Source organism: Octodon degus, unplaced genomic scaffold, assembly GCF_000260255.1.
Source record: "Octodon degus isolate 3935 unplaced genomic scaffold, OctDeg1.0 scaffold00003, whole genome shotgun sequence".
In the NCBI taxonomy this organism is placed as follows: Eukaryota; Metazoa; Chordata; class Mammalia; order Rodentia; family Octodontidae; genus Octodon; species Octodon degus.
The window spans coordinates 1,278,201-1,296,734 of NW_004524579.1; the positions used below are offsets into that span (position 1 = coordinate 1,278,201).

At 39.4% G+C, this 18,534-nt stretch overlaps 1 protein-coding gene and 1 pseudogene across 3 annotated transcripts in view; one reads left to right on the forward strand and one right to left on the reverse strand.

Annotated features, from left to right (window-relative positions):
- Psma8 (proteasome subunit alpha 8) overlaps positions 1-18,534 on the forward strand; it is a 71,503-nt gene that overhangs the window by 33,579 nt on the left and 19,390 nt on the right. The gene's annotated exons all lie outside the window — the stretch shown is intronic.
- LOC105741983 lies at positions 12,209-12,991 on the reverse strand (annotated as a pseudogene).

The following is an 18,534-nucleotide window of genomic DNA, read 5'->3' on the forward strand; positions in this document are numbered from 1 at the left end:
GTGCTTTGCTTAGCTTAGCTTGTTCTAAGTAGGTGCTTTAGACCACTGAGCCATCTCACCAGCCCTTGTTCATTTTTATTTTGGACAGTTTTTATTGTTATATTCATTTATGTTTGTAAATAATTTATTTTCAATTTGCAATCTATTAAAAAATAAATAAATAAATGTATCAGAGAATCCAAGGTGGCACAGTGGGCATCCACCCTGACCTTGGATTGCATACAGAAAATACCTCTGGAGTAAATCTCTGCTGAATTCGTTTTGCATTCACTGCTATCTTGAACAGGTGAGCAAGGCAGGTGAGAACTCTTTAAACTGGCTGTGGTCACAAACTACTAGTGCTGGGGAATCAACGCAAAACTAAGGAGAAAGGAGTGAGTAACCCCAAGCATGTACTCACTCAAGGAGGCATGAGGAAAAGGTTTGATTGGCTTACATTGCAAACATTCACTCTGGCTTACAAAATTAACAATCTCAGCAGAGATGAAAAGTTTGCGTATGTCATTCTTTTGATTCTGATTTATTCTACATTATTTTTACCTCTGTCATTTCTTTATTGCTGATATCATTGTGGGAATTTTCATTTGGCCTTTACTTGATTTCTGTCTTCGGTTGGCTTTCATTTGCTGTTAGTGTTGTGTTCCTCTGTCTTTGGAGTGCTGCAGATGGTGCCTATGTTAGGACATCGGTCACTGTGCTAACCTCCCAGTCCACCCAACAGAAATGTCACCACAATCCAGCAGCACACAAGACTTGGCAGATAGTTTAGTTTAAAGGATAAATGAATTAAAAGATCTCAGCCTGTGAGCCAGCCCAATTATGCATGCCGAGAGGCCCCTGAAAATCTGCTCCTTGAGCTTTGATTTCTTAACAAAAAGACAGAAAAATAGCACAAAATTTGTACACACACCTATGAAGGACCTTGGCATTGATCACTCCCATGCCTTGTTAAACTACTATTGCCAATGCTGGAAGAATAACCACAGAACATACATGCCATATATGCTGTTGTTTACATTATACCAAACAGTACCACTAAAAAGACCCCACTCTTGTAAGACCTAAGAGAAAGCTGGTTTCTCAGGCTCTGACATAATATTCATTCATTATAATATTTATAATATTCATTATATTACCCACTAATCACAACCAAAGCACCCACACTATGAAATCAAAGTTGAATTAAACTCAACATTGTACATTGTCAGGAAACTATGTGTCATAAAGAGAACCCATGAAAAGATATCCAAAAGTTCAACATAGGTAACATAAGGAATAACCTGGGTGCAGTAATGCATGTCTATAATCTTGTCTATTCAGGAGGCTGAGATAGGAAGATCCTAAGTTTCAAGCTAGCCTAGACAGCTTTGAGATCCAGGCTCAATAAAAAGGCCTGAGAATGTAGCTCAGTAGTAGAAGTCACCTGAGTTTCACCTCCAGAAAGGGAGGATGTGAAAAAAAGTAAACAATGTAACATGTCATAAAGCTCATGATTTTATAGCATATTCCAAGAGTAACAAAGTGAATGATATGCCATACAAAGAAGTTAAAACAATGATTTTTGAAAAGATGAATGAGGGCTGGGAAGAGAGCTCGTTGGTCTAAGTGCCTGCCTGGCAATCACAAGGCCCAGGCTTCTATCCCCAGCACCACAAGCTGTGCTGGCCCCAGAATACCAGGCCCACCATGCTGGACATCTAAACCGGTTGTGGTGGTACACACCTGTAATCCCAGCACTGGGGAGGCTGAAACAGGAGGATCACTGTGAGTCCAAGCTGTGTAGTGAGACCTTGTACCAAATAAATAAATAAATAATGACGAACAAATTCCAAAACAGTAAAAAGAAATAACTGAATAAATTAAGGAAGACAGTGCATGATATGAGAAAGGAATTCAATAAAGAGATTGAGATTCTGAAAAAAAAAATCTTGGAAATACAAAGCTCAATAAATTAGATAAAGATCTCAGTTGAAAACCTTAGCAACAGACTAGACCAATAGTACAGCAAAGAAGGGCTTGAAGTCAAGGTTGATAAAGATTAATTGACAAGAAATAAATGCACCCCACCCCTGCCATGGACAGATGGTGTGAGATCTGTGAGACACCTTTAAAAGACCAAGCAAACTTGTAATTGGAATAGACGAGGAAGACTACAGGCTGAGGGCAGAGGAAATCTATCTATTGAGATGACACCAGAAAACGTTCCAGATATGGGGGAGATCCAAAAACTCAAATACAGGAGGCATTTAGAGCTCAAAAGACATGGGCAGAAAAGAATTTCTCCATGACACAGTTAAACTGCCAAATATATAAAACAAAGAACATTAAAGCTGCAATAGACAAGGATAAGTCATATTACCAGTCTCATCAGAAACTAAAATCAATGTGGGCATGGACTATATATTTGAATCCCTATGAGAAAATAACTATCAACCTAGATTATAATAGCCAGCAAAATTAGTCTTCTGAATCAAATACCTCTTAAGCATAAACTGAGGGAATTCATGAGCACTAAATCAGCCATATAAAAGTCATAATAAGGGAAGGGAAGAAAGACAAATACAATTTTAAGAGTAGAGGGAAAAGTAGGGATCAATGGACAAGTAAAACAAGTATATAAGAATTATGAAGAAAACATTTTTAATACATTAAATCATCAAATCTCTAAGATGAAAAAGGAAGAAATGAACAAAATATTCAAAACAACTACAAGTAAAACAACAAAATGATAGAAACAAGTACATTCAATTTAATAATAACCCTAAATGTAAATGGTTATAGTTCTCTAATTATATAATTGGTTTATCCTATCTGTCTAAATATCAAACATTTTGGCATATCATGGAACAGGTATTTTCCATCAGATACTGATATGTTGAACTTTAAGTCCTTACAGAATATGAAGGGAAAATAATTATATAAAAGTAGAAATAAGCATTTACATATTTTTACAAAGAAATTTAGAAACCTAACCATCTAATTATATGATTGACTTGGCTGACTGCACTGAAAACAATCCCTAATAATATACTGCCTGAAAGAAACACACCTCATTTGCAAAGACATCTATATACTGAAAGTGAAAGAATGAAGACAAATGGAATTAGAGAGCAAGCCAGAGTTGCAATAATCATTCCTAAAAAAATCAGACTTTAAGCCAAAACTTAGAAAAACCACAAAAGTTCATTGCATTTTAAAGGAACAATTCAACATAAGATCTATGAATATATATATATATATATATATATATGCACTAAATGTTGTAGAACCCAATTATATGAAATAAACATCAATTGAATATAAAAAAGGAGATGCACCCCAATATAATAACAGTGGATATTGTCTGTATTCACTTTTACCTATAGATAGTTTATCCTGGCCAAAGAAAAAAAAAAGATAAAAATCATCAGTTAATTCATGCTAAAAATTAATTGAACTTAACAGACATCTACAAAATATTTAATTCAGTAACTACTGAGTAAACATCTGTTCATCAATACATAAAAATTTTTCCAGAGTAGATCATATATCATAAAGCAAATCTTAACAAATTTAAAAAAATAGAAATAATTCCACATATCAGAATGCAATAATAAAAACAAGAAATTACAGTTCAGTGGCACAACACCTGCCTACCAAGTACAAGTTCCTTGGTTCATTTCCTGGTTACCCCCCCAACAAAAAGATAAACAAGAAATAAACAACAAGAGCAACCAGAGAAATGCAAATATGTGGAGATTGATAAGTATACTTTTGAACTATCAGCAGATCATCCAAAAGCCAAAGGGGAAGTTTAAAAATTCCTGAAAACAGAAGTACATTATACCAGAACCTGTGAGTACAGTGAAAGAAATACCAAGAGAGAATTTTATGAGTATATATTTATATAACAGCCAGATACAATGGCCTGTAATCCCAGCACTCAGAAGGTTAAAGCAGGAGAATCACTGAGAGTTCAAAGAGAGAGCCTGTCTCAAACAACATTCTCAACCTAATGATGTATGTTCTTTTTTTTTTTTTTTTTTTTTTTTTCAGAACCAGGGATTGAACTCAGGCCCTTGCACTTGCCAGGCAAGTGCTTATTCTATTGAGCTATCTCCTTGGCCCCATGATGTATCTCAAGATCTGAGAAAAGCAAGAGCAAACTAAGCCCAAATTCAGTAGAAGGAAGGAAATAATAAAAATCAGCAGAAAAAAATGAAATAAAAACCAAAATAATAATACAAAGAATCAATGAAACACAGTTTAGTTCATTGAAAGGTTATCAGAATTGACAAACCCTTAGCTAAGCAAACCGTAAAAAGAAGACTCCAAAAAGTTAGAGGTAACAAGGGCATCAATGAAATTCATAGGATTAATGGGGAATATTTGAAAATCAGGGCTAGTGAGATAGCTCAGTGGACTAAGCGCCTGCTTAAGCAAGTGCAGGGACTGGGTTCAATCCCTAGCACCACATGCCGCACTGACCCTACCCCTGGGTGTGCTGAGCCAGTCACTAAGACCAGGCATCATGGTGCATGCCTATAATCCTAGCACTGGCGAGACTGAAAACAGGAAGATCACTATGAGTCTGAGCTGTGTAGTGAGACCCTGTACCAAATACATTAAAAAAAAAAAATTTAAAAATTGGAAAATCTGGAAGGATAGGGCAAAGTTTTGGACACATGCTATCTACCAATATTAAGCCAAAAAGACATTGAAAAACCTAAGATGGAAGCAGTAACTATAAAAATCTACCAACAAAGAAAAACCAAATACCAGATACATTCATATCTGAATTTTATCAGACTTTAAAAAAGAACACCAATACTCTTCAAAGATAGAAAAGAAACTCTTTCAAACTCATTCTATAAAGTTATGTTGCTCTGAGGCCAGACCTGATAAAGACACAACAGAAAAATACCCTGATGAACATAGATGCAGAAATCCTCAGCCAGAGATGGTGGTTCAGGCCTATAATTTCAGCCTTCAGGAGATGGAGGCAGGAGGAGCTCTGTGAGTTCAAGACCAAACTAAATTACTCATTGAAATCCTGTCTCAAAACAAAACAAAACAGCTCAATGAAATACTTACAAATTGAATTGAACAGCATTAAAATGGCCATATACCATGATCAACTTAGTTTCATTCCAGAGCTGCAAGAATAGTTCAACATATCCAAATCACTTAACATGATACAGCACATAAATAGAATCAAGAACAAAAATCACCTGATCATCTTAATAGATACAGAAAGCGCACAGTATGATCCTCCTACACCTAATTTGTTCAAGATTTTTATCATGAAGGGATGTTAAATTTTAATAAAGGCTGTATATGACATGTATAATCAGAAGTGCTCTTTTTTTTTCTCCAAATGCCCTCAGGGCTTGTTTGGCTGGCTGGAGAGTTGTGGGGATCTAACTAGAGCCACCTGAGGCTGACAGCTTGGTGGAAGCAGCCACTTAAAAGAACTGAGCTAGGGCCAGGCCCCCCAGAAGTGCTCTTAAATAGGGGAAAAACTGAATGTATTTCCTGTAAAACCATAAACATGAGTAGGGTACCCATTTGCACTACTTTTAGTATATTAGTACTTGAAATTTTAGCCAGTGAAATTAGGCAAGAAAAAGATAACAGTGATAAAAATAGGAAAGGAGTAATTCAAATCGTGCCTGTTTGCAGATAAGATTGTATGCTTTGAAACTCCTGAAAGTCCCATAGAAGACTCTTAGAACTGGTAAAGTACCAGAATAGGAAAATACATAGCTATCTATATGCCAATAATGACCTGACAGAGAGAAATCAGGCAGGCAATCAAAGTCACAACAGCCACAGATAAATAAAAATATTTGTGAATGACTGTAACCAAGGAAGAAGAAACCCTATTCTCTCAAAATTACAGAACACTGAAGAATGAAATTGAAGAATGCACTAGAGGATAGAAAGACATTCATGGACAGGGAGAATTAATATTATTTAATTGACCACTTATCAAAACAACCCTTCAGATTCAATGCAATCCTTCTCAAAATGATAATGATACTCTTTACCAAACTGGAAAAATTTCCCTAAAATTCACGGGGAAGCACAAAAGATCCAGAATAACCAAAGCACACCTGAACAAAAAACCAATGTTGGAACCATCTTTGTACCTGATTTCAATATATATTACAGAACCATGGTTAAAAACAGCATGGTACTGGCATAAAATCAGACCCATAGACCAGTGGGACAAAACAGAACACACAGAAATAAATCTTCATGTCTTTGACCAACTGATTCTTGACAAAGGTGACAAAGACATTCATTGGAGAAAACGTATGTTTAACAATCTTCTGGGGAACTGGAAATCCAGATGCAGAAGATCCCATGTCTATCATCAATTGTGCAAAAATCAATTCAAAATCAATCAAAGACCTTGACATAAGTCTTGAAATTTTAAAAGGAATAGGGGAAAACACTTCAAAATACTGGCTCATACAGTTTCCTGAATAGGACTCCACCACCTCCAAAATTGACAAATAAAATTTAATCAAATTAAATAGCTTCTGTACAGCATAAGGAACCGTGAAGAGATTGAAGACACAGACTGCTGAATGGGAGAAAATATTTTTCAATCATTTCTCTGATAGAGGATTACTAGCTGGAATACATAAAGAATTTTTGAAAATTTGAAGAAGTAAATCCAAACAAATTGGTCAGATGATCTAAATAGTTCTCGAAGTACCAATCAGCAACAAGTATGGGAAAAATGCTCACTGTGCTTAGCCATCCGAAGTGTACAACTCAAAACTACATCAACATTCTGTCTCATCTCAATCAGAGTCACTAGAATGAAAAAGTAACAAATGCTGGCGTTGATATAGCGAAATGAGAACCCTATGTGCTACTGGCAGGAGTACGGAATTTCCTCAAAAAAGTAACAGTATGAATGCCATTTGACCCACCATTCCCCCTCCTGGGTGTTTATCCAAAGGAAATGGAATAAGCATATAAAACAGATTCCTGTATATCCACATTTATCACAGCACTTTCATGAGAGCCAAGGTATAGAATCAGCCTAAATGCCCGTCCATGGATGAATGAGTAAGAAAATACGGTATGCTGTTAAGCATAAAGGAGAATAAAGTATGTCATTTGCAAGAAAGTGAATAGAACTCCAAATCTTTATATTAAGTACAATAAGTCAAACACAGAAAGACAACTTTTTCTCATATTTGGAAACTAAAAAATTGCCACAGAGTTAAAGATGGACTGTTAGATTGGGGAAGGGGAAGGGGAGAGAGGGGAGTGACAGAAGGCAGAGAAGCATGGTGCAAGCATAATAAATAAAGGTTTGGGAATTGCACTGTGAAACCCACTGATTTTTACAATGACTGTATATTCATATAATTTTATTACATTGATAAATATTAGAGGCAGCACTAGAGTTCCTGGCCTTAGGAGAAATTAGAACTGGAGCATGATTTAGAATGCACACATCTTGTTGAATGAAACCCTTGTAAGATATTGTCACTATGCCGCTGTTGTAACTAAGTGTTCTATCCTACTAGCTATTTCAGGATGATAGCAGAAGACCGCCCACTCTCCTGGTTGTATCCCATCCCCCCTACTTTCTCACAAATATTTCTATACTCATAATCAATGTGTCATGGTATGTCATGATGTGGAATATTTAGAGCATTCAGTAAGCCCACAGGTAGGAAAGCCAACAGAAGCATTTGGTAGAAGTAAGGGAAACATTTAGCATAGGTTTCTCTTACAGTAAAGGCAAACTGTTACCCTCCAGTGACAAAAGAATCCATTGAAATCCATTAGGCTTGTTGACAGGTTGACATTTTACATTTTTCTCTAATCAATTAGTATTGGAGAAAAGTCTTTTAATTTTTTAAATTGACAAAAATTATACATATGGTATACATTACACATTTTAATATATTCATATACTGTGGAATAGTTAAACCAAACTAACACTTCTCTCATCTATTGTAAGCAACTTTCAAATATACATTATCATTAACTAGTCACCAAACTATCGAATAGATGTCCAAAACTAGCCACTGCACTATTCTGCTCCTGTGAGTTCAATTTTTTCAGGTTCTCCATATAAGTGAGATTGTACAATGTTTGTCTTTCTGTGTCTGACTTAGAAGGAAATATTTTTTATTAGAGTAATAGCTTCTGGGATGGGGCAAATTACAGTAAATAAAAACAGTCCTGTTTTAAACATCTACAGTGCTAAAATGATCATTACCAGTTTTCCAATGCATAATTGAACTCACAAGAAAGAAAAATCCCAAAGGGCCAGAAAAAAAAAAGGAATGAAGTGCTGAGAAGCAGGTTTGTGGGTTAAGAATACTACACACATAGGGATACTATAGTGCAGGATTCTCAAAGGGAATTCAGCATGAATGAAGGCAAGGGGCACTACTTGGATGTGTGACCTCTTTTGATGACACCGGCGTGGGTATCATGCTTGACATGCTCGCCAGCCTGTACAGGTCCATCAAAGACTAGACATTAATGTCTACCAAAGACCCCTTTTACCTGGATCCTCCCTTGCAGAAGTTCTCAGGTGATGCAACTATCCTCTGAGAGTGGGGCTCTTACAATGGCCAACCCAAAGTCAGTGGTCAAGGCCTGCAAGCTGGTGCAAGTCAACAACTAGGACATCATTGTGTCTCATATTCTAGGTAGACTACAGATGCCTTCATTACCAACCTGGTAGTAGGGCTTTGCATTGAGAAGATCAAGACTAGCACCTTGCTGGTCTGCATAGGTGGCTAAGGGTAAAAGGAACTGGGCACTGAGACTAAATTTTTAAGCACGAATTTGACAATCGCCATAGCCAAGTAAAATTTGGACATGTGAACCCCTGAGCCCTTCAGTCACAGCCAGCTAACTAGACCCCAGCCCCCAGTGTCATCTCAGGAGCTTGAGGCTCCCAAACAGTATGTGCAGAGCTCTCTTATACCTGGGATGGTCTCACTGTTTCTCCACAGTTTCTATAAAATCCAGCATTGACCACATGGAGTCCTGTTTGCAACTAGCTTTGTAATCATGTGATTGGCCCAAAATGTTGCTTTTGTTAGCTGGCTTCCTGCCAACTCTCTGGAGATGGATACATCTTCTATGTAATTTCCAAAGTGGCCACAGGAAAGAACCTCAGTGTTTTGTGAGCAAAATGAAAAGTCTCAATGAACCAAAAGGGAAAAAAACTATTTTCACAATAATATTATGACAATATTTTCCTTTTTCCTGTGTGGACATGTGCAACAATTTCATAAAGCAATAGTGAATAAAATTGCTGGTTCCTTAGCACCCAACTGTGTTAGTACTCATTTTCTTCTTTGCTATCATGAATTTTATGTACATGAATGCATTCAACTTTCACATAAGTTGCCTTTGATGGAACAGTAAAAGTTAAAGTTACTGATTCCATTACATCTTCACACTAGTGTGCTATTTTTTTTTTAACATTCTGTGGAGCGTATCTATGGCAGGTAAGAAGATGATTGCCTTTAGAAAAAGCAGACATTCAACTGTGTTGCCGGATGAAATCACCCATTTTTTAGACTACATTTTTATTTGACAGAACAGGCAGTAACTATGATTATGTAGAGATGGAAATTTGGCAGAACACGTTCCCAATGATGAACAAAGCAAGTCGGCTACCTTCAGGAAACAAATGTGTTGGCGACCGATAAAATGGAAGTTTTCAAAAGTTTGGAAAATGTTTTTATTTACCACAATGAGCACGGCAGTTTCTCAGTACTTAAAGACTTCTTGAGACTTGTGGGGAAAGTAAGATAAATTTTAGTATTTTAAAATCATAAACTGAACAAAATATCAGGAGCTTTGCACAATGAAGTGAACCACTGTTTTCTCAGTGATCAAAGCATTATGTTGTAAAATCTTGCAATACAAAAGAATTATTCAAGTCAAGTATTGTATAGGTTTTACCAATCCCTATTGACTATCAGAATTAGAACTGAGGAATTTAAAATACTAATTTATTTTAAAATACTAAGTTAAGGACTTTAATATAATAAAGTACAAAAAGTTCACTCATTTGGTTTCAGAGTCCAAGATGTACTTAGCTTCTTCAAAAAATTTATTGTAGCTACTACTTTCTAATTGGAATGTTTATACTTTTCTGAGAAGAGTATTAAAATACTTTCATAACTGCATATTTGCATAAGATTATACTTCACCCAAAATAACATTATTATAAAACATTGAATGCAAAATAGATGATAGGCTGATGCAGGAGGATTGCAGATTTCAAGCTAGCCTGGGCAATTTAGCAAGACTCTGTCTCAAAAATAGATGAGAGAGAAAGAGAGAGAGAGAGAGAGAGAGAGAGAGAGAGAGAGAGAGAGAGAGAGAATCCAGCCTTTTCTTATGAAGCCACACAAAATTATTTACAAAAACATGAAACATGTACTCCCCATAGTCAATTCATAAAGTAACTATTTGCATAAAATGTTATTTATGTTAACAAGTCTAATACATGGAATTATCTTCCCCACAGTTCATAAGTTGTAGCCCTAACCCCCACCCAGTGTGACTAGGTTTGGACATACAATTTTTAGAGAGATAAAAGAGCAAGGGATGCCCCAGAGCACTCTGTTTTGCATGTGCATGCGACTTGAACACACCGCTAGAAGGAAGGCCTTGTGAGTGCGCAGCAAGAAGGCAGCTGTCTGCAATTAACAAGGCAGGCTTCACTGCAGACGCAAGTTGTCAGCACCATGGTCCTGGATTTACATTCTCTAGAACCTTGAGGAAACAAATTTCTGTTTATGCCATCTAGTCTTTCATATTTTTTAATGCAGACCAAGCTGAATAATAGGACACGTAATGGATTTATTATTTCTCAATGAATTAAATACTTTCAAGTGTTCTCAGTTTTAATTTCTAATTAGTGGGTCTGGATTTGATTGTACAGTGTAATACTTACATGCTAGCAAATTAGCCTGCTGCTGGCTCATGGACATGGCAGAAGATACAAGACCCCCCTTGGTCAGAAACAAAGGACTTGAGTACTCAAGGCACCGCAAGTGACTTGGGTATCACTATATTTGCATAAAGTCCCTTTGTTCTCCTGTCCCACGGGGTTGGTGTCACATCTCCTGGTTGAATGCCGCATAAAACCTTGGTTTGCTTCACAGCTGAAGAACACAGCACAGAGAGAATGTGCTGCATTGATGGAAAACAGTATAATCTCTTGCTCTTTGTCTGAAAAAGACATTACTTCAGCTCAAGATTACCAGCTGTGGAAACCCTGAAACCAGCTTTACTTAGGAACTCAAGGAGCACGATCTCTTTCAACAGTAATTGGGTAAATACCTATAGTATAACACACAGAGAAGTATTTGAAGTTCCCAGTAATTTTTAAGAATGTAAACTGATCTATAGCAGGAATCAGCAAACTTTTTTGAAAGGGCCAAATGGCACATAGTTTAGCTTTGTAGATCATACAGTCTCTGTGGCAACTAAACTCTTTTGCAGGAGTAGTGGATGCATAAGTGGATGGGTGTGGCCAGATGCCAGTAAAGCTTTATTTACAAAAAAAAAGAGAACTATCCCACAGGCTATAATTTCTGATCCCTGGACTGTAGCATTGGTACATGTAACTATAAGAAATTGATACAGACCTTATAGAGGAAAGTTCCAGAATATAGAGTTAAGCTGTAGCAGGATTTTGCATAGAGAGACAAGACCCTGAGGCTCTTTTTAGGAAGTAGCATTTATTTGTGCCAGCACTGACCCAGTGAATTACATCTACAGGCTGAGCTCTGCCTGGCAGAGTTTTGTATAATTTTTATGTCTTTGTCTCTGTTGTGTAGTAGCACACTAACAAATTGTAGCCTGACGGGGTATAAAGTATAGTTATACGTGTGTAAATAAGACCTACTATGTCGTGTTGGGGTTTTGTTTTGTTAGGGCTCTCACTGCATTTTTTGGTGAAAGGGTCTGCCACATTCCCCCTTTGATGATTGGACTTCTTATTTTGGGTCAAAGAGCATCATTTTTATTTTAAGGTTTATATTTTTATAGCATTATTATTGTGTGTGTAGATTTTTTTAAACTAATGTCTTAATAAGGCTAGAGACAAATTTATAACTGAAGGAGGTAGGCAGAATAGGATTAGACAAGTTTTTAAAAGTAAGAGCAAAGCACTCATGAGGGTTTTCAATATTTTGAAGATCAAAAATTATTTTTTTAACTTTGACAAACTGTTTATTAAATTTTGAATCATTATAGGGTATTGGTATCTCTTATTGCAGCCTAGAATCTCAGGATCAGAGGGGTGGTAAAGTGGCAATGGTGAATTTGGGTATCTGGTCTCCCAAAAGTACCTGCTGTTCAACCCCTGATTCTTCAATGGCTGCCAGGCGGATCACCCCACCACTGGAACCATCCTACTCCATGGCCAAAGAGCATTGGCAGTGAACTGTAGACACTCCTCCTTGGTCTTCCCTTTCCGATAGGTAGCATCAACATAGCCATAGATATATGAGCTCCCGGAACCTCCAGTGGCAAAGGCCTGCCTTACCATCATACCTCAGGTGGGAACTGAGTAGACCTGCCCTCCTTCTTGAGGGTCTAAGCCTGTGATGATGATTCCTGCCATCAGCTTTTCCCAGCATCGGTAACACATCTCCTTAAACAGGCTGGTTGCTGTGTGTACCTGTGGAGGCTCATTCAACTCAATGCTGTGGAAACCAAGCTGATAAGTGACGGCATCTGCTACTGCCTGGGTATCAGCAGCTCAACCTGAGCAGCAGCAGAAAATTCGATCATGAATAGCAGTCAGCTTGTCAGTCACTCAGTTGGTGATGTACCACCCAGTGGTTGTTCTGGACTCCGCCCCCAGAACCACACTCCCGCCATGATCGTGGTCCCTGTGGAGGCTTCTCGGTTTTCCCAGTCTGGGGTGATGGCCTCCGGGCCACCAGGCGGGTGCAGGTCTCATTCCTCCAGCTTGTAGCACAGTAGCCGCCATTTTTCTCCTCAAAAATTATTTTTCAAACAACTCTCTAGGGCTTCAGCCTTTTCAGGTCTGGACTGGGATCTGAGCAATCTTTTTTTAATCTGGTCTGATTTTGTTTTATCACTTTTTAAAAATCTATCTGTAGGGCTGGAGAGATGGCTCAGTGGTCTAAAGCACCTACTTAGAACAACCTTAGCAAAGCACAGGGACCGCAGTTCAATCCCCCAGCACCACGTGCCAGCCAGCCCTGCCCCCTGGTGAACTGAGCTGGCCACACACACACATGCATAAATAAATTTAAATAAATAAATAAAAAATAAAAATCTATCTGTAGGTAGCAATTGTTTAGGTTAAATTTTTTTATACAGACCTGGTGCACTGGTGAGGACTAGGTCAATGTCTACAAAGGCTTTTTGTTGTAGTATCACAATAGAGGTTCTCTCTCTCTCTCTCTCTCTCTCTCTCTCTCTCTCTCTCTCTCTCTCAGGAATTCCCAGACTTGGTATCAGTTTGTTGGAACTGGAATTGAGCAGACTGTGTTTTCTCTCCAACCTGAGTTGCCAGTGTTTCTGTGGCAAATCCAACCCAAGGTATTTGGCCCTCTCATGGCACATTCGAGCCTTTTCCCCAGAGCTGTTATAGTTAGCCTCTCACAGGACAGTAAGAAACTGTTGAGTTTTTTTAAATAAATCTTCTCAAGGTCTTTTGTCCAGCAGCTGCTTATGTACACATTGAAGCAGGACACAGCCATGTTGGTCTGCTGGGGTGGCTTTCAGATCAGTAGCCAGTGTCATGCTGGAGATAGCCAGGGGATTATGAACCCTTGGGGCAGCCTTGCCTAAGTCAGCTGGCCTTTGTTGCCATTTTTTGTGTATTTTTACTGGAAAAGAAAAATTGGCTGGCTCTGTGGGGCCAGGTGGATGTAGAAGAAGGCATCTGTGAGGTTCAGACATGAACGAAGGCCCCTTTGGTGGGGATGAGACCCAAGAGTATAGAGGTGTGGGACAGCCGGGTAGAGGGTGACAGTAGCTTGGTTTGTCACTAACAAATCCTAAACTGGTTGACAGTCCTTTGCGTCCAGTTTTTGGACAGGCTGGAGAGGTCATTTTAAGGGATTGGCAAGATTGAAGGATACCTTAACTTACATTTGATCTTAGCTGAAAGGCTGAGAAGCGAAAGAATGCCATAATTTAAAAGCCTCTCTAGGTACCTTACGGATCCCAGCGTGTGCCTTGTGAAGGATGAAGTGTTGTTTTGGATGCAATGGTGCTGTCCCTGGCTTTGGCTGTGTAATTATTGGAGCTATGTTATGGGCTAATCGGGGTGGGCTATCTTTAGCACATATCCCAGGTTGTTTTTTGTTTTTTTTTTTTTTTTTTTTTTGGTGGTACCAGGGATCAAACTCAGGACCTTGCACTTGCCAGGCAAGCACTTACTCCATTGAGCTATCTCCCCAGCCCCAATCCCAGGTATTTTGAAGGAAAGCTCAGGTCCCTTTTGTGGTCTGTTCATGAAACTGTAGAGGCCACATTTTTATTTTTTTATTTTTTATTTATTTATTTATTTATTTATTTATTTATTTTTGGCGGGGAGAAGTGTTGGGAATCAGAAGGGTTATGAGTTTAGCTTTAGGTTTATGCACAATCAGGGCAGCCTGTCTTTGGGAATTGAGTTATTCAAGTTACTCCTTTGCCTCTGGATTTGTCTCGGTTGTCCTTGTGTCTCTCAGAGTGGCATCTGCATGGTGCCTTGGCAATGTCAAAGAGTTGAGCTGTTAGGGGTCTTCTTGATTGGCACCCACAGGAACGTAAGGGGTCAGAACAGACAGGTCAGAGGAGGCTGCTGTGGGAGGGGCCGCCTCACACAACACTGTGGGGACTGACTGGCTCTGGTAGGGCCTCTGCAGTGGGGGCAGCAGGAGGCAGTGGCCATGGTAAATAGAGGGGGGATATATGAGGTGGGACTCTTTTAGGCTCTCTAGACAGGATTAGTTTATCTGACTTTGGCTGACATTTGGAGGTGGTCATTATCTTAGCCATCATCACCCACAGTTCTCTTCAATGTAGGCTTTTAACTAAGGTGGCCAGGACAGGACCAAGTTTTACCCAACAGCAATGTAAGGAAATTGACTGGGGTAGCCCAGATCCTCTACAATGACCTTCAATACTTGACTAACTAGTTTTTTTATCAAGCGAGCCCTCCCCGGGTCACCCATCCTAAATGATGGCCCATCAATTTCACAGAATGTTTGGAGTTTTCTGAGAGTTAGCTGAATGCCATAGTCATCTGAATATCCCTTTAAAAAATTGTTTAACATATACTCTAGGGGAGTCAGTTTATTGTTCTACTTCTTACCCATCTCTTCCCCCTGGTGGACAACTTGTATACACAAGTGAGGAGACAGGAGAAGGGAGGGCATGCTACAGAGGGTGGGCACACTCACTTTGTCTTTGGCCACTCTCCTCGTGGAGATATGTTAGGTACTTCTTAGCATGGGCAGACTCAGTAATCTCTGGCCCAGATCACATTCCCAACAAAGTCTGGCACTGCCACAGTCCCTATGAGGTTGCCATGGCACCACTGATCAAGACTGTTTGCTTTGGCTCTTTTGGTCAGATTGGAACCTTTTTGCACTCTGCCTCATTTACACATAAACATACAAGGACTCTACCCTGCCACCCAGCGCTTAGTGCCTGAGTGTCATGGTTTCAGGCAAGCCGGGGATGTGGTCAGGCTCCCCATTTGCCTCATAGGAGGAGGCATACTAAAATGAACCTGGGCTCTTATTAGTTGGATGGGTGGTGCTCCCCAAGCTAGTTCTGTGGCCTCAGCAGGTTTCTCTCTACATTTGGGGGTCCTCACTCCACCCTACTAGGAGGGGCTAGTCTCTTATAGATCAAGTGCTCTGTTGTCACCAGGCAAGGTGGCCTCTGCTGGTTTCCCAAGGTTTGCCTCCTGGTAATGAGGGAGGTGAAACACTGTCTCCTGGACAAACCTCTAACAAATGTAGGATTATTTTTGTAGGAGAGACAGGACACCAAGGCTCCTTTTAGGAAGCAGCATTTATTTGTGTCAGCACCAACTCAGTGGGTTCATACTTAAAGGCTGAGCCCCAGGCATGGTAGAGTATTGCTCTTTTAGTAAGTTTTGTGTCTTTGTCTTTCTTATATGATAACACTAACAAGCTGTAGCTTAATTGGGTATAATCTGTGTTACAGAGCTGTGTTAGAAGTATACATGTAGGGGCTAGGGAGATGGCTCAGTGGATAAGCGCTTCCCTGGCAAGCAGAAGGCCTGAGTTCAATTCCCAGTTCCGCAAAAAAAAAAAAAAAAAAAAAAGACAGGATCTTCTTGTTAATCCTCATACCTCAACATCCTTCCAGGGTGCTGATCTGAAGAGCGCACGTGTGTACTCTCCAGTCACGCCGCAACATCTCGTATGCTCTCCTGTCAAAAAAAAAAAAAAAAAGAAGTATACATGTGAATATAGGCACTAAGTATGTCGTGTTGTATTTTTTGTCTTAAGAAGGCCTCTACCAGATTTTTTGGGGCAGGGTCCTTCCACAAAGCAATACGGAAGCAATCTTTCTTGGAGACCAATTAGGAAGGCATAAACCATCTGGCATAGCCAATCTATTATTATTTTAAAAGAAAGTTATCAGAGAGTACGTGTACCTTTCATCTTGAGAAGGCACGCAAAGCCTTAGTTTATTAGAACAACTTTCTTCTCACCAAACACCACAGCAAGCAGCATGAGTTTCATGCTGGTTTCAGTTTCCATCACCTGCCAATGCCAGAGGGGAAAACAAGCACCCAGGAGGAGGTAGCTTACCTTGGTCACCAAGAAGCGCTGAGCCCACTCTCACAGCAGGCAGTGAGGAAGCCTCTTTGTCTTCTGTGAGTAGACAGTACTACTCCCTCAAGATTGCTTCATACTAACACAGTTCTGAGGAGCAGCCTCTTCAGTGTGGCCAGAGGCTCCGGCCTTTCAGTTTAATTGTCAAGAGGGCAATTCAGTTCAAATTTAAGCCAGACGACACTGCCTTCTATTCAAAAATCCCCCTTGCCTTCCATGTAACTCATAGTAAAAAAACCCCTCAAGGCCTCGCACTATCTACAAAGACTTGAGTTGCCTGGCTCTCCTTTACCTCTTCACCCACGCCTTCCTAACTCTCCCCTTCCCTCCCCTACTGAGCCACAAAGACACCCTTTATTGTTCTTTCTTCAGGAGTCAGGTGTGTGCCTTCCTCAAGGGTTGACCTTTGACTCTGTGTGACCTTCCCTTTCCTAGAGCTTACCTCTCCCAGGTGCCTGCCAGGCTGCTATCTGTACCATCCTTACCAGCTTTGCAGTGATGCCAGTTTTTTGTCTAATCTTTTCTGCTTTGAACTAACGTAGCATTTGTTTTACATAGTATTTTCTATCTTTCCTATCTTGGACCTTAAGCTCATATGTGTCTAGTATTTATGCTGTTGAAGCCAGTACCTAGAATAGAACCTTATATACTGCGCTGGCGTAAATATTAACTTGGTAAGTGAATACAAAAAAAAATAGAGACTGGCCAGATAGCTCAGTGGATTAAAGCGCCTGCTTAGGCAGAGCGCAGCAGCTGGGTTAGATCCCCAGCGTGCCATGCCGGCCCTGCTCGTGGGGTGCACTGAGATGACAATTGAGACTGGGTGTGGCAGCACACTCCTGTAATCCCAGCACTTGGGAGGCTGAAAACAGGAGAGTCACTATGAGTCTGATCTGTATAGTGAGATCCTGTACTAAATACAAAAAAAAAAAAAAAAAAAAAAAAAAAAAAAGGAATAGCTAACACTACTCAATTCTCAGCTGGAAATATCTTTTCCTTTGAACTTTTTTTTTTTGTTTTTTTGTTTGGTTTGTTTTGTTCAGACAAGGTCTTGCTATGCAGCTCGGGCTGGCCCTGTGCTCCCAGGCTGATCTCAAACTCGTAGCGATCCTCCTATCTCTATCTCCTGAGTGCTGGGTGAACTTTTTGAAGTGTTAGCAATTCTTATGAAAAGTAATTCTTATGTACTAGCTTCATTAACAACTTAAGAAAAGTTGTTTCTCAAGCATATAAGGCTCTTTTTTTTTTCTTTTTCTTTTTTTTATGTATTCAGTACAGGGTCTCACTACACAGATGGAACTTGTCGTGATTCTCCTGTTTTCAGCCTCTCAAGCACTGGGAGTACAGTCATACACCACCACACTCAGTCTCAATCACCATCTCAGCATGCCTCCAGTGCGTGAGGGGTAGGAACATGGCTTGTGGTGCTGGGGACTGAACCCTGGTCCCTGTGCTCAGCCTAAGCAGGCCCTTCAGTCGGCTGAGCTATCTGGCTGGCCCAAGGCTCATTTTAAAATAAATGTTAATCATGTATTTTACAGCAAAACCAACATAGCTTTCAGATAATAAATTCTACTTTGAAACATAATCTCCTTTACTGATTTTTCAAAATAATATTCTCTACATATTTAATTGCAGGAATTGAATATATTGTTTTTTTTATTGACATCAGTTATTTTTATTTTAAAGAAAGAAAAAA